Genomic DNA, 14735 nt, shown 5'->3' on the forward strand with positions numbered 1-14735 from the left:
TAAAAATATGCATGTGATGGTGGATTTACTTTATGAGGAATTACATATAATGCCACATTTAACACGAATAGTTTTGCCCACTCACATGGTTGTCCATAGTGTCAGTAACTGAATTTATTTATTGCCACTGGCTTTATCTCACCTTCTTTTCCTTCTGTGAAACTTTCAGGGGATGTACTCTGAAAAAATAGATCTCATGGCTAGCTAGCGTAGTGGCAAACTGTATCGCTGTTTGTTGTGGCTATTCTATTGAATCATACTCTCAACTCACCATACAGGAAGCTATATGGCACGTTCAGCCTATAAAAAAAGTTAAGCAGTGGTTAGGAAGAGGGGATTTGAACAGGGAATTGTGCTAAATGCTTTTACACTGAGAAAAAAAATATATACAGAAGTCCCATTGTTTTATGGAGTAATTTAATGTGAAGAAATCGTGCAGCTTGCAGTGTTGACCAGCAGATGGAGTCTTACTGTGTGAACAAAATTCACACCCATCAAGGGCCTGATTCTGCATACCTAACGGGTGAGGGCTTTCCTTACATACCACTACAAACTGCATGAGGGAAAGAGGAGTTGTGCAAAGTAAAAGAATAGCACAAGAGTGTCTGGCATCCAGGCAGGATCAGAAGCAAGGCAATCCGGGAGGGGTTGGGGGGAGGTAAAAATGATCGCTTGATATCAAATTCACTAGAATACTGAGAAAATGAAGGCGTTTCCTAGGCATAAAACTACTCCACCCCCTAGTTTTAGGGGACTGGATATAGTTTAAACTCTCCTGAAAAGTTTGCATCAAGACAGGAGTCACAAGCAATTACAAAAGTCCTGATCTAGTTGTGAGGAACATAGATTTGGGAAAAAGATATGCACTGGCTGATGCATTAGGCTGGTTTAGCCCCCTAATTTTCCCAGAACCAAATAAAGTCACCTCATCCCCACAGGGGAACCCAAAAAGATAAAAATACAAGTCAGTCTAATACAAGCAATTCTAGTAACAGAGAAAGGGTGCATTGAGGAGAACCTAACATGGAGAGGATCGATTCTGCCAAGGAAAAGATTGAGGACTCACTGTGACAAGGGAGAGGCAGAAACATAACTTCTCAAAACATGTTCTTCACCATTATCCCAGGGTTATTCCAAAACCAGGACCAAGGGCCTGATCCAAAAACCTATTAAAGTCAATAGGAGGAGTATTTTTACCTCAGAACTATCTCTATAGCGCTGACTGACCTGACCTGAGTTATTCTTGTGAGAAAATTAGAACTTTTTCAAAGAGACAAATTGGGCTGAAAGTACTTTTGGGATAGTAAGAGAGAATAGAGATGGTTTCAAAGGTTACTTTTACCATTAAAAATAATAAAAAAAAAACCAATACTGTGTTAGAGAGAGTGTGAAGTACTGAAATGCTCAAAGATAACTTAGATTGTCAGCTCTTTGGTGCAGAGACCATCTTTTGGTTCTGTATTTGTACAGCACCTAGCATCATGGGGCCCGGGTCCAGGACTGGGGCTCCTAGGTGCTACCACAATACAAATAAATAACAACAATAATTATAATCATTAATAAAGTTTAAAATTTCTCCTATTTTACCGTTTTATGTGAATAAAGTTATATATGAGAACTTTGAGCATTAAACCTAGAAATAAAATAAATAAAAATAAACACAGCATCTTTTATTGCATAATAAACCAAAAGGAGAGAACACAACACATTGAGACTGTTGAAAAGGAAAATGCATAGTGTAAAATGCAACATTGCAAACCCTCGCACTGTTAGTATATCCAAGCACCTCAGCAACGTTTAAAAAACAAAGCACCAAGCACTTACTGTATCCAGTTGAATCTGGTTTCTGTCTGATTTCCCACCTTAGTGACAACCTGCAGTAAAAATTCCCAGCACACATATGAGAAAAGAGAAGAATGAAAGGTACTGCATGGTGATGCAACCAGTTTTAAAAACAAAACTTTATGCAGACTGAAGACCATATCTTCAGCTCATCAGCTGGTTTAAATCAGTGTGTCTTTACTGAAGTCAATGGAGTTATGCCAGTTTAGGCCAGTTGAGGATCTGGCCCTGAGAGTTTAATCAAGTAAAGATGTGTTTCCCTGGCAAAACTGTGATCCCCTGTAATACTCTTTATCTTAAATGCTTGAGACCTCAGGAGAGTCATGTTGTTTGTATCCAAAAAAAAATTAAATAAAATAAAAAAAGACTGGGAGTTCAGGTTGTAAAAACTGTTATATCGGGCTGTGCCCTGGTCAGATGTAGTTCTGACCAAAGTCTGGTAACCTGGCTTACAACGGATATATTAAAAGCCCCAGAAATATCTAGAGAATCCTAAAGTGACCCCAGAGTGGTAACATTGTGGCTATGTCTCAAAGAGGATGAATGTTAGTGCCAGTAGACAGTGATGCTCTGGGATAACTGTTGGTGATTAGCTGAACAGCAGCTAGAAGCAAGATCAACCCTCCGTGGACAAAAAGAGCTCAAACTGTGTGTGCCACCACTGAGCCATTTGAAGGTAATGTATATGCCAGATGTGGTACTTGAAGTCAGTCAGGATGAGAATAAGAAAGAAAACCCATCGTCCTATTAAGACATCTTTAATTAATGTTATATCTTTGATATTATGAATGATACTGGGGATGGATTTTGCTAAATGTTATAGGAAGAAGGCAATATCTTTGCCAGTTGATTTCAACTATATTTGACGTACCAAAAAACTATTTATGGAATTAACACTGGCTTTGAAGCCTGGGGTCCTAACAGTGAAGTTGTCATTAAAATCCCACCATTCTTGAAAGACATTCAAAGTGAATTGACGTCATAACTGGAATGTAAAGTGATGTGCAGTAGTAAAGGAGAAGGCTGCACAAGGATTTGGATTCATTTGCTAACTTTCCAACATTTTGGCTGCCTTAGGGTTCTCTACATGAAGGTTGTCAAGAGCAGTATTTGATGAGCAGGAGGAATAATAAATTTCCTATCACAAAAAAAGATTACTTCTTGGATCTTTAGAGGGTATTGAAGAGGGACTTTTATTGCATATTTATTTTCAATTCATAGTTTTACAAGAATACATAGAGAGATTCCTATTTGGCATTGGGGGTGGAGAGGAGGTGGTCTAGATAACCACTCATGGTCCTTTCCAGCCCTGCTTTTCTATGATTCTATTATTTTATTTTTTAGAATCTACCAAGCAAGTTCTATCCGCTCTGTTTTGCCCTGCAATCGGGCAATGATGGACATTTAGTTAGGGTGGAGTTCAGTGCTAATTCTATCCCAGATGTTCACAGCAAGGATCTCCATACATATGGTGTCAGATGCCACCTATGAAGCTAAGAGAAATGATCAAGACTAAAAAATAAGCATTAAATAAACGTTATCTCACCAACACAGAACACAAAATACTTGTTTTGCTATTGACATACTATTTTAGAAATGTGAAAGGCATATAGGATGTCTCATGCAATCGTTTTCAAAATGGTGTATGCAGAACTGATCTAAAGTTAGCTTTCTAAGGACAGATATCTTGCCCCTTATTATTTGTTAAAACATTGCTATATTTGTGATATAATCGAAGAGAATGTGAAGGGTTAAATTCTTGTTTCTGTTTAAATGTGTTGCAAAAGCATTTCAAGTGACTGTTGCATGAAAGGCATGGAGGTGGTCTCTTTTTTTTTTTTGTATTGAGAGTTGTTAAAACTAAAAATTCCCATATACTCTCACTTCCCCTTAGAGGTCTATTGGGGTTGGCTTATTCCTTTACTTTGATATGCAAATTGGCAGATTGCTTTCCTGCAGGGGACACTGGAAGCTGTCCAAAGAACACAGAGTAGATGTCCTGTCAGGATAGAAGCTGAGCTGCCTAGAATGGCCCTTGGACAGCAGTGAAAGCCAAGTTTGTGTTTTGGCTTAAAAATAAAATACCTTTGTTAACAGTTTTTACTTCCAATATAAATGTTTATATATTTACTCTGCTAGTCCTCATGGTTAGCCAACAGCTGGAACACAACAGTTTAGCTGTTCCTTTTCAGGTCAGTATGTTACTAAACTTGTACCCTTCTTTAAAGATACTATTTATGCTGCCTTTGACATATTCCATAAAAATACCAGGTTTTTAAAATAGCATTTACCTTCGGAGCCATTGAGGACACATTTTACACCATTTCAATGAAGTGTAAACTGCTGTAATAGGGAAAAAATGCTAAATTAATTTATAAAAGTGTGTGCTCTGTCCCATTCATCTTGTCTACAGCCTGTTTTGTGGAAAAGGTAAAGATGAAAGCTAGGTTTTAGATTTCATCTCCTTCCTTCTTTAAGTTCCACCTCTTACTTTTTTGTTTTCCTGCCTGTTCTTTTTACCCACATAATGGAGTACCTATAAAAAAAGATTAAATGGTACCATAAAGTTTTATTAATGCCTTACATCATTGATATCTCCTCTGTATTGATAGTTCTACTTCCATTATTGCTACTTAGGCATTTAATTAGTGATTCATACAGTATGTTGTAAACTACAGTATGAGTGTTAACCATCTATATAAAAGCCCATATTATGTAAAAGCCCTTCCCAATATCATAATTGGAGTATAGTTATCCATTTTAAGTGACTTGAATTAGATTATTATAGATTAATTTATAAAAAGTTACTTGTAAAGGACATTGAAGATCACAGAATATTAAGAGTGGGACTTCATTATAATCAAATGGACTTTAAGGACAATGGGACTGTCTCTGTGTTTTATATATATCCATTTCGTTTTTCTTGTAATAAGAACAATAACAGTTTTATCTGGCAATACAGTGATACTTAAGGATGGAAAGCCAGATTGTTAAACAAGAAATATGTGAAATTACAGACTGAGGGGATGCAAGTAAGAGCATAAAATGGAACACATGGAATGATAACATTAAAATGGTGCATGGAAATCCATAACATTTGGAGGGCAAGTGCTAAATGCTAGACAGAGCAATATAAATTCAGAGGAAGCCACTAACTAGAGTGGAGTTATTTCACATTTACAGCAGTGTAACCAAGAGCAGAATTTAGCCCAGATTCGTACTTGTCGTTATCTTCATATCCTTTCTGTCTCTTTGCAACTTCTAAACTATTTCATTTGACTTGTAAGAAAACAGATTCCGTCGACCAACTTCTCTGATCTGGCTGAACTGTGTTTGGCACGGGACTCGAGAGTAAGGGTATAGTTGGCTTTAGACCATGGCCCGCTTCGCCCTAGATGGAAGTTAGAGCAGTCTTAGAGCCCCTATAAATCATGCCTGGCTGCCTAAGGTCTGAAGAGGCCATTCTAGCAGCTGTGGATCTAGAGAGTGCAGTGAAATGCTGACTCTAGCCATACCCTCTCTGCTGAGGGCCAGGAAAAGGGCCGGTATAGAATTATTGCAGCAGCTCTGGGTCACTCAGGGATTTCCCTTATGTGAAACAGTGCCAATGGCCAGCAACAGACCCCCAAATCTGTCCTGTATTATGGCATTGGATTTTAATGTTAACCAGTCCCAGCTTCTTGATGACATTGGACCTCTGCTGTTCAGAGCTATCTTTCTCACCAATTTTATCCTTTTTATAATGATACCCAACCACTGTTTCCTTTTACGTAGACATATGCAATAACATTCTGAGGCATTTGCTAAATTGATTTCTCTGATCTTCATTTGATTGATGGAGAGACATCTCTAAGTGCTTGTGTTTCTTCCAATCATAGGGGACCCTGACTCAAGTGGGCTTTAATGTTTGATCAGGATTAAAAATCCTATACCTGCCACCTATATGCTTGCATAGTCCCTGAACTGCCATGTTATGATATAATTCACAGAAGCATTTCATCTGGGAGGGAGGAGTTCCAGGAATTATGTTGATGAGTTGTTCAAACAGTCTATCTAGCTTTACTAACAGCTGCTGGGTACTATTCCACAGGCAGCATCACTGGAAATAGTGCCATAACAGTGCAGTTAATTCTTGTTGGAAATGGTGTTGGGTTGCAAAATTTCAGAGCTACAATGTACTGCTCACTCCAAGGGCAAACTCGGAAGAAAATCATAAATAGGCTCAGGCAAAATCAACCTACTGATCTGCACATTAGCCATCCAACTGCTTTTTGACATATGCTATTCCCCTGCTCATTTCCAGGGCCTCTCTAATCTTTCTATGAATTGTTTCTTCTCAATCCCTCCAGGCCTTTTGGGTTCTACCTGCAACTTGTCTCAGATTTTTAAAATTTCCTCTGAGGGCTTTCCAGTCTTTGCTCTCCACTCTATCTCATCTTCATCCAAGTATCCAGCAATGCAATATACCTGGGCATGAAGCTGTCAGCCCTTAGGAAACTCCTGCTAGTACAGAACTAAGCAACAATTCCTCAGCAACATGGGCTACCGCGAGCACATCAGACTTGTCCTCCACTCTTTATATTGGCTTCTTATAGAACACTAAGTCAAGTTATAGGTTTTGGTCCCTATCTGCAAGGCTCCCAATGACTGAGTCCAGGATATCTCAAAGATTATCTTATGTGCCTGCATGAGAACTGTCATTGGCAACTCCACACCTCAGGCACAATGGTACCTTCGATTACAAGATAAAACTCATCATAAAACTCAAGAGGCAGAGATTTCTCAAGAGCTGGTCTAAGACTGTGGAATCAGCTTCAACAGGAACTAAGGACCATCACAAACTCACCACCTTCCATCCAAATGCAAAGAGTATTTTTTCAACCTGCCTTCTCTAATATAAACACAGAGCAGCACGTACATGATATAATAAAATAAAAAACAAACAAGCAAAAAACAACTTACCAAACCAAAACACTATGGTGCACACACAGTTCTCCCCCAGGGAGAGGATGAGAGCAAGAACAAACCACACATGACAGATGTTAGTTGTAGTGCTTAATGCACAACTGGAAGGTGCTCAGATACTGCGGTGATGAGACAGTCAAAGAATTAGAATAGTACTAGTCATTTCAGATCTCCCTAAAGTCACAGTTGGCCACTTTATTTTCCCTTGCCAACTTCCCTGTAGCTCCATCTTTCAGGAACCTGTATGTTCCTTCCTCCTACCCCGCCCCTTGGCTAATCAAGGCTCCTCTAATAGTTCTTTGCTATTCAGATCATTTATGATTTCCCCCTGCCTCTGACCATTAGGAGCCATATTAATTTCTTCCATCTCTGACATGTTATGGAAATTTGCAATGTATTGTTTTTATGAAACTGATCTCAACTCCGTACTGCTTAGACATTCTCAATACCCTATTTGCCCCATATCTTAAACATTCTTAATATCCTATTTGTGCCATGTCTTTTTTTCTTTTTAGACCATTTTTGGTGCTGGTTTATTCTTAATGCCAAGCACTCTACTCCCTGCATTGTTTGTGCAATATTTCTCTGATCATAAATTTTATAGATGGCTAATAGAATGCAAACACATTAGCAGTAACACACAGAAATCCTGATGCCACAGGGTAAATAGGAAATGCAACAACACATTTACAATTTTGGCCAGTGAAGTACCAACACTACTCATTGATCTCATTAAAGGCTAATCTACATTCTGAGGAAATAAAGTTCACTGAGATTTTAGATCCTTAAAAACAGACAAAATCTACAGACTAAATTCATTTTAAAACAATCAAATAGAAAAATAACCCATAAAGGAAGGCATGAAATTCAAGTTCTTCTACTCTCTATTAGACTAGAGTTAATAATTACTCTGTTATTGAACAATAACTTCCTTCCATGCAACAATTATATGTAAATCTCCTCTGCTATGTTAAAATAAAAGCAGCAGCATGCAGATTAATATCGATACTTTTATTTTTATTAATAAGTTTATTTGAGGAAAAGGGGTTGAGCAAAAGAAGTGAGAAAAGGGTTGGGATGCAGGATCAATAGCTTATTTGCATTCTCTTTATTCCTTTATTATAAAGGGAAGAGAAAGAGAAAATAAATTTGCTGAGGCCAGGTCTACACTACACACTTAATTCTGTATAACTACATTGCTACCTCTGAGCAACTTAGGGCTGGTCTACCAAGGAGATCAATGCTGCTGCAATTGATGCAGCAGGGATTGATTTAGCTGGTCTAGTAAAGACATAGTTACCGCCTCTCACAGAGGTGGAGTAATTAAGATGATGCTGATGCAGTGTTTGTAGTGTAGACTTGCCCTGAGATCCTTTCTACTTCTCTCTGCTCCCTAAGTGTTAGACATACATGTTTAAATCACGCCATTTCCATCTGGACGCTTTTGAATCCAAACTTCATAGATGACATTTCATAGGGACCTGAGAGCTTCACCCAACTCTGCAATAGACTGTATGCCCACGGACAAGTCACGTAACTTCTCTGTTCCCAAGTTTCTCCATCTGTAAAATGGGAATAAATATAGTTATCCACCTTTAAGAACAATAGGTGGAAAGCACCTGTTAGGCACAAAGTACTGTGGTATTGGTAAGGATGATTGACGACAAAATAAGCTTTACACACTGCTAAATTATTCAAGTACATCTACTACAGTTTTATTTCTGGCAACACCAGAATGAATCTCACTGCCATTACCCTACAGGGAGCAGCAACATTGAGTAAAATGGCTACACAAAATAATTCATACATTAATCTCTCTTTTGGCTGGAATATGCATTTCTATTTGAGTCATTCTAGGCAAGAAAAGAAAATCTTTACTCTTAGGAAATATCTCTGTCTGATCCAGTACAGAGTAGAGCTGAGCAAATAATTCCTAGGGAACTATTTGATAAATTAATTTTTTTTCTGTTGTGGAATATCCACAAATAGATTGGGATTTCCTTGAATGCACTCATTATTCACATGTGTTCAACAACTACATTTCCCAGTGTTTCCCTCTATGGCTCTGTTGTTGTGATTACATAAGTTACATGAAGCTAGATCCTCAGCTGCTGTAAATCAGTATAGCTCCATTGATTTAATTTGTTTGTTTTCATTATTCACTCACTCTTTCAGAGGCAATAAAACAACAAATTCTGTAGTTACAATAGTTGTATAACTTATGCTATTGTTTTATAATGATGATGTACTGTATATGTAGGGTGATGTCATATAGCCAGTTTGGATCTAGTTTGTAAATAAATCTAGTTCTTTTCAATGTTTTTGCAATAGCTTGGATGGTGGAACTAATATATACAAGGAGATGAGGCACATGCACATGTTGAGTGAACTGACCGTCAATCACTGTAGAGAGTGCTGCCTATCATATAAGATTTGATCCAAAGGCTACAGCTGGAGCTAGCATTGGACAGCATAAGTGACAAAAGGAGAAGCGCTGTTTGAGATTTTTTTTTCTCAGTCTGTACTACTAATTCAGGGAAAGATGAGCATACATTATACAAAGCTAACATTTCCTATAGCAATGCAATATCTGGCCAGTCCAGCTCATCCAAAGTCAGGCCTTCTTCTGTAAAACTACTCTTAAATGTGTCAAGAGAGACATGTTCTTAAGAGTCTTTCTAGTTTCCTTCTTGCGTGGAAATGCCTGGCAGATTTTTTGGAGCAGCTCTTGCCTGACCAAGTGGCAATAATGTGGACCTGGCTGCTATTCCTAGTTCTGTTATGTGACCTTGGGCACTTCACCTTTCTCTGACTCAGATTCCTCATGGCCATAATGGGTGTATAATGATACCTCTGTAAAGAGCGTTCATAGCTATGGATGAAAAGTGCTAGGTATCATTATTTATGAAAAGATAAATCTTTAGGGAAAGAGACCCTCAGACGCTGAGCACTTTTGCCTGATACAGGTTTCTGAATCTGGGTCCTGATTCACCAAAGTCGGTAAGCATGTGCTTTACTGTATATTTTAAATAATCAATTTTGTTTCTGTCCAGTATCAGGATCTGTCTTAAGTGCAGTCTCTTGTATTTAAATAATATTTTTATTGTGGGTTGCCTTCAAAAAGGACAAGCAATACAAACATATCAGTTAATCAATAACCTAGATAATCTGCAGTATATTAACAGCCATCATCCCCAATCATTAGTAGTGAGATGCTCATTACCTGATTAACAAACAAAGAATGAATGAAGATGTTGATGTGGTTTTTATGGAGCTGTCTTTTTCTCTGGGATTCCTGCAGTATAAGGCAGTCGAATCTCAACATAATCTTCAGTGGAGTTTCTATAAAAGAATAAAACCTTTTCTCAGTAAGACAATAGAATATAAAAGCCAATGCATGACTTTGAAGTAGCAGCTGCTGCCTACAGGGATCTTCACCTGCTCTTAATTAAATCAACATTAAGTCACAAGACCAGCCCCTTAGTAGGAGGACTCAGGGGTGTGCAGTTTGTAGGATCAGGCCCTTAACTTTACCCCTAGCTGTTAGAATAGGATGAAGCATAAAAGTATGATGGTAAGCAATCAATGATTTGACAAGATAACCTGCCTTGCTAACAATCATGTCATATCCTTATGAAATGCACTGGTGAGTGTGCCATGTCCTCATATAGTACCACGCAGAGTACCAAAGCCTAGCTAATGGAGGTGGTTTCTTGTTTAGTTTTTTATAAAGCACAAGGGGTAGAGGCCTGTGCTTTAGAGCTAAAGATCCAATGTTCTAGCCACATTAGCAACCCATGGTGATGGGTCTCCATACCATTATGCTTTGGCTGAAACCTTGTTATGGGTTAAGTTAAAACCTACTTCAGACTGATGCATAAACACACCCTTCATTTAAGATAGTTGTAAGGGGCAGTTAAGGGGCCACACCTAAAACAAGGCCTAATAGAGTCTTCACAGAAATTAACACCATGTCGGTGAGTATTGGGCATTGTGGGTATTGTATATTGTGGGTACTGGGTATTGTTACCAGCTAGCTGTGGGAGAGAACACACAGAAATTGAGAAGGTGCAAGAATGGAGAGAGAGGCAGAGGCAAAAAGCAAGAAAGCCAAGCAGTAGCCTGTGAGCACAGTGTGACACTGGGGAAAGTTAGAGAGAGAGGCCTTTGGAGATGATTGGCTGAAGAGGTTTAGGGCTGTAAGCTAAGCAACCGCTCCTTCTGTTCTTGGTTCCTCCTGCATTTGGAAAAGCAGGACTTTGTACACTCCTTGTGAATAAACAAGATTGCATCAAGAGAATACGACACTCTAGCAATGTCGGCTTCCAACTAGAACATCCCTAGGGCTCTCAGATTTGACTAGGCACTGGGGTTGAAAAGGGGCAACAATACTAACAACCCAATGCACCAAACCAGAGAGGAGGAAGATCATGTTGAACAATGTCTGGTCACTTGCTCCATGGTCCCTCACCTTTTTTGACCTGGCCCCTTGTCTGCGTAGAGCTTTTACCAAGGCCTAGACCCAGCAAAGTATAATGTAGGGACAAGCTTTTTCAAATAGCACCTTTCCCACCCAGCATACCCCTGCTGCAGCTTTTTCTGAAGTTCTTATTTCGTGCACTCAGAACATCATGGAAAGCGGAGCTCAGTAAGGGTCAGATCCAAAGCCCATTGACTTCATTGTGCTGTGAATCCATCTCTAAGTGATTTTCATTAATCTAATGCTGCTGTTTATGCAAACACGTGACTTACCTTGGTTTATTTAATCTGTTTTCCTTTTATCAAAAATTGTCTATCAACAGAATCTGCCCACACAATTTTTCCTTTGAAGATTCCACTTGAACAGCCATATTCCTAATTCCACCCACATTTGAATGGCACAGAACAAACCACCCAGCTATGTTCTTATGTTTGTACCTGGTCTGAAGGAACTGTTAATGTCTAATGTCAATGTACCTGTTGCAGTTTCTGTGCACATTTATGCATGAAATCCCCACTTTTACATGTGCAAAAGTTGTGATCAGAGGAAAAAACATGGAGTTTTCATGAAATCTTTTAAAACATGCTTTTATTTCACTGAAATAAAGGGAAATTAATAGGGCTGTCAAGTGATTAAAAAAATTAATCGCAATTAATCGCACTGTTAAACAATAATAGAATACCATTTATTTAAATATTTTTGGATGTTTTCTACATTTTCAAATATATTGGTTTCAGTTACAACACAGATACAAAGTGTACGGTGCTCACTTGATATTTATTTTTGATTACAAATATTTGCACTGTAAAAAACAAAAGAACTAGTATATTTCAATTCACCTAATACAAGTACTGCAGTGCAATCTCTTTATAATGAAAGTTGAACTTACAAATGTAGAATTATGTACAAAAAATAACTGCACTCAAAAATAAAACAATGTAAAACTTTAGAACCTACAAGTCCATTCAGTCCTACTTTAGCCAATCGCTCAGACAAACAAGTTTGGTTACACTTTGCAGGAGATAATGCTGCCTGCTTCATGTGTACAATGTCACCTGAAAGTGAGAACAGGCATTCACATGGCACTGTTGTAGCCGGCGTTGCAAGATATTTACTTGCCAGATGCGCTAAAGATTCACATGTTCCTTCATGCTTCAACCACCATTCCAGAATATATGTGTCCATGCTGATGACAGGTTCTGCTCGATAACAATCCAAAGCACAGCGGACCAACGCAGGTTCATTTTCATCATCTGAGTCAGATGCCACCAACAGAAGTTTGATTTTCTTTTTTGGTTGTTCGGGTTCTGTAGTTTCCTCATTGGAGCATGGCTCTTTTAAGACATCTGAAAGCATTCTCCACACCTCGTCCCTCTCAGATTTTGGAAGGCACTTCAGATTCTTAAACCTTGGGTTGAGTGCTGTATCTATCCTTAGAAATCTCACATTGGTACCTTCTTTGCGTTTTGTCAAATCTGCAGTGAAAGTGTTCTTAAAACGAACATGTTCTGGGTCATCATCCAAGATTGCTATAACATGAAATATATGGCAGAATGTGGGTAAAACAGAACAGGAGACATACAATTCTCCCCCAAGGAGTTCAGTCACAAATTTAATTAATGCATTATTTTTTTAACGAGCATCATCAGCATGGAAACATGTCCTCTGGAATGGTGGCCGAAGCACAAAGGGGGCATATGAATGTTTGGCATTTATATACTTTGCAACGCCGGCTACAAAAGTGCCATGTGAATGCCTGTTTTCACTTTCAGGTGACATTGTAAATAAGAAGCAGTCAGCAGTATCTCCCATAAATGTAAACAAACTTGTTTGTTTTAGCAATTGGCTGAACAAGAAGTAGGACTGAGTGGACTTGTAGGCCCTAAAGTTTTACATTGTTTTGTTTTTGAGTGCAGTTTTGTAATAAAAAAAATCTACATTTGTAAATTACACTTTCACGATAAAGAGATTGCACTACAGTACTTGTATGAGGTGAATTGAAAAATACTATTTCTTTTGTTTATCATTTTTACAATGCAAATATTTGTAATAAAAATAGTAATATAAAGTGAGCACTGTACACTTTGTATTCTCTGCTGTAATAGAAATCAATATATTTGAAAATGTAGAAAAACATCCAAAATATTTAATAAATTTAAATTGGTATTCTATTGTTTAACGGTGTGAGCAATTGCGATAAATTTTTTTAATTGCAGTTTATTTTTGTGAGTTAATCCCATGCGTTAACTGTGACTAATCAACAGCCCTAGAAATTAACTTAAATGTGCAGCAGTATTATTGCTTTGCCTGCTATGGCCATGAATTTAAAGGAGGAATATTGTTTTGAATTCTTCCAAAATGCACTCCTTTCCTCGCCTCTCACCTTACCGTCTTTTCTCTATGTCCTTATTTTCTTTCTAACAGTTTCTTTCATCACCTCTTTACTTTTCATCTCTTCTTGCTCTGCTCATCTTGTTTCACTATCTATTTCTATTCCCCTCATCTGCTCCAATCCTATTGCTCTAACACCTCATATTTTTTCCTTGTAGACCTTCCTTCTCTCTGCTTCACATTCTTTTTCCCACTCGCTCTTTCCTCTCCCATTCCCCTAATGGCTTTCCAATTGTAGCAGGGTTAGGAGCAGTTTTCCCTTCTTGGCTGGTGCTGATGGAGCATTTCAGGAACTCCGTCTTCCAGTGGGGAGAGTCCAGCCTTCTATTCTGCCATTAAGGAGGAATGATATGGCACCATAACAAATACATGATTAAAAAATGAACTAGCTAAAGCCAGAAAATTGTCCAATGTCATGACATTTGCAGATCCTAATTTTTTTTATCCTTCCCATTTTCTAAGGTTCCTTGAGGTAGAGAATTAGGCTTTAATATAAAGGATTTTAAACAAAATGTTATCATGAGCCTTTACAGGTATTTAGTGCTGAATAGAATGCTGAAAGCAACAAGTAACTAAATTGGTAGCCCTTTTGTTTTCTTATCACGCAAATCTGTTGCTGAATGCTAACAAGCAGGTCTTTATATCCTAAGTCCACTTGTTAATAGACTAGTATTCTTATCATGATGTTTCCTTGAACTTGAACTAGGTGTATAAATTTAAAGATTGGAATATGGGAAATTACTAAATTATATAGCATCAGAGAGATGTTACAAAGAAATTCTGATATTTCGCGGCAAAATATTGCCAATTATGGTAGCTGTCAATTTAACAATAGGCTTATTCACTATGGTGTTTGATTAATGTGAAATTATTCAGTTGGCTACCTTGTAGTTGGCCTATTTTTGTGTCCAATTAGTATGCTAATAATGGTAATTATGTTCTATACTGCATGTCTCATCACCTAGAGGGTTTTTAAAATGATAAAATAATGAGAATAAACAAGCTGATGCTGACATTCACTGGGCCATTCTAATTACTTACTGAGAGCACACTGGGG

Source organism: Malaclemys terrapin, chromosome 9, assembly GCF_027887155.1.
Source record: "Malaclemys terrapin pileata isolate rMalTer1 chromosome 9, rMalTer1.hap1, whole genome shotgun sequence".
Taxonomy (NCBI): domain Eukaryota; kingdom Metazoa; phylum Chordata; order Testudines; family Emydidae; genus Malaclemys; species Malaclemys terrapin.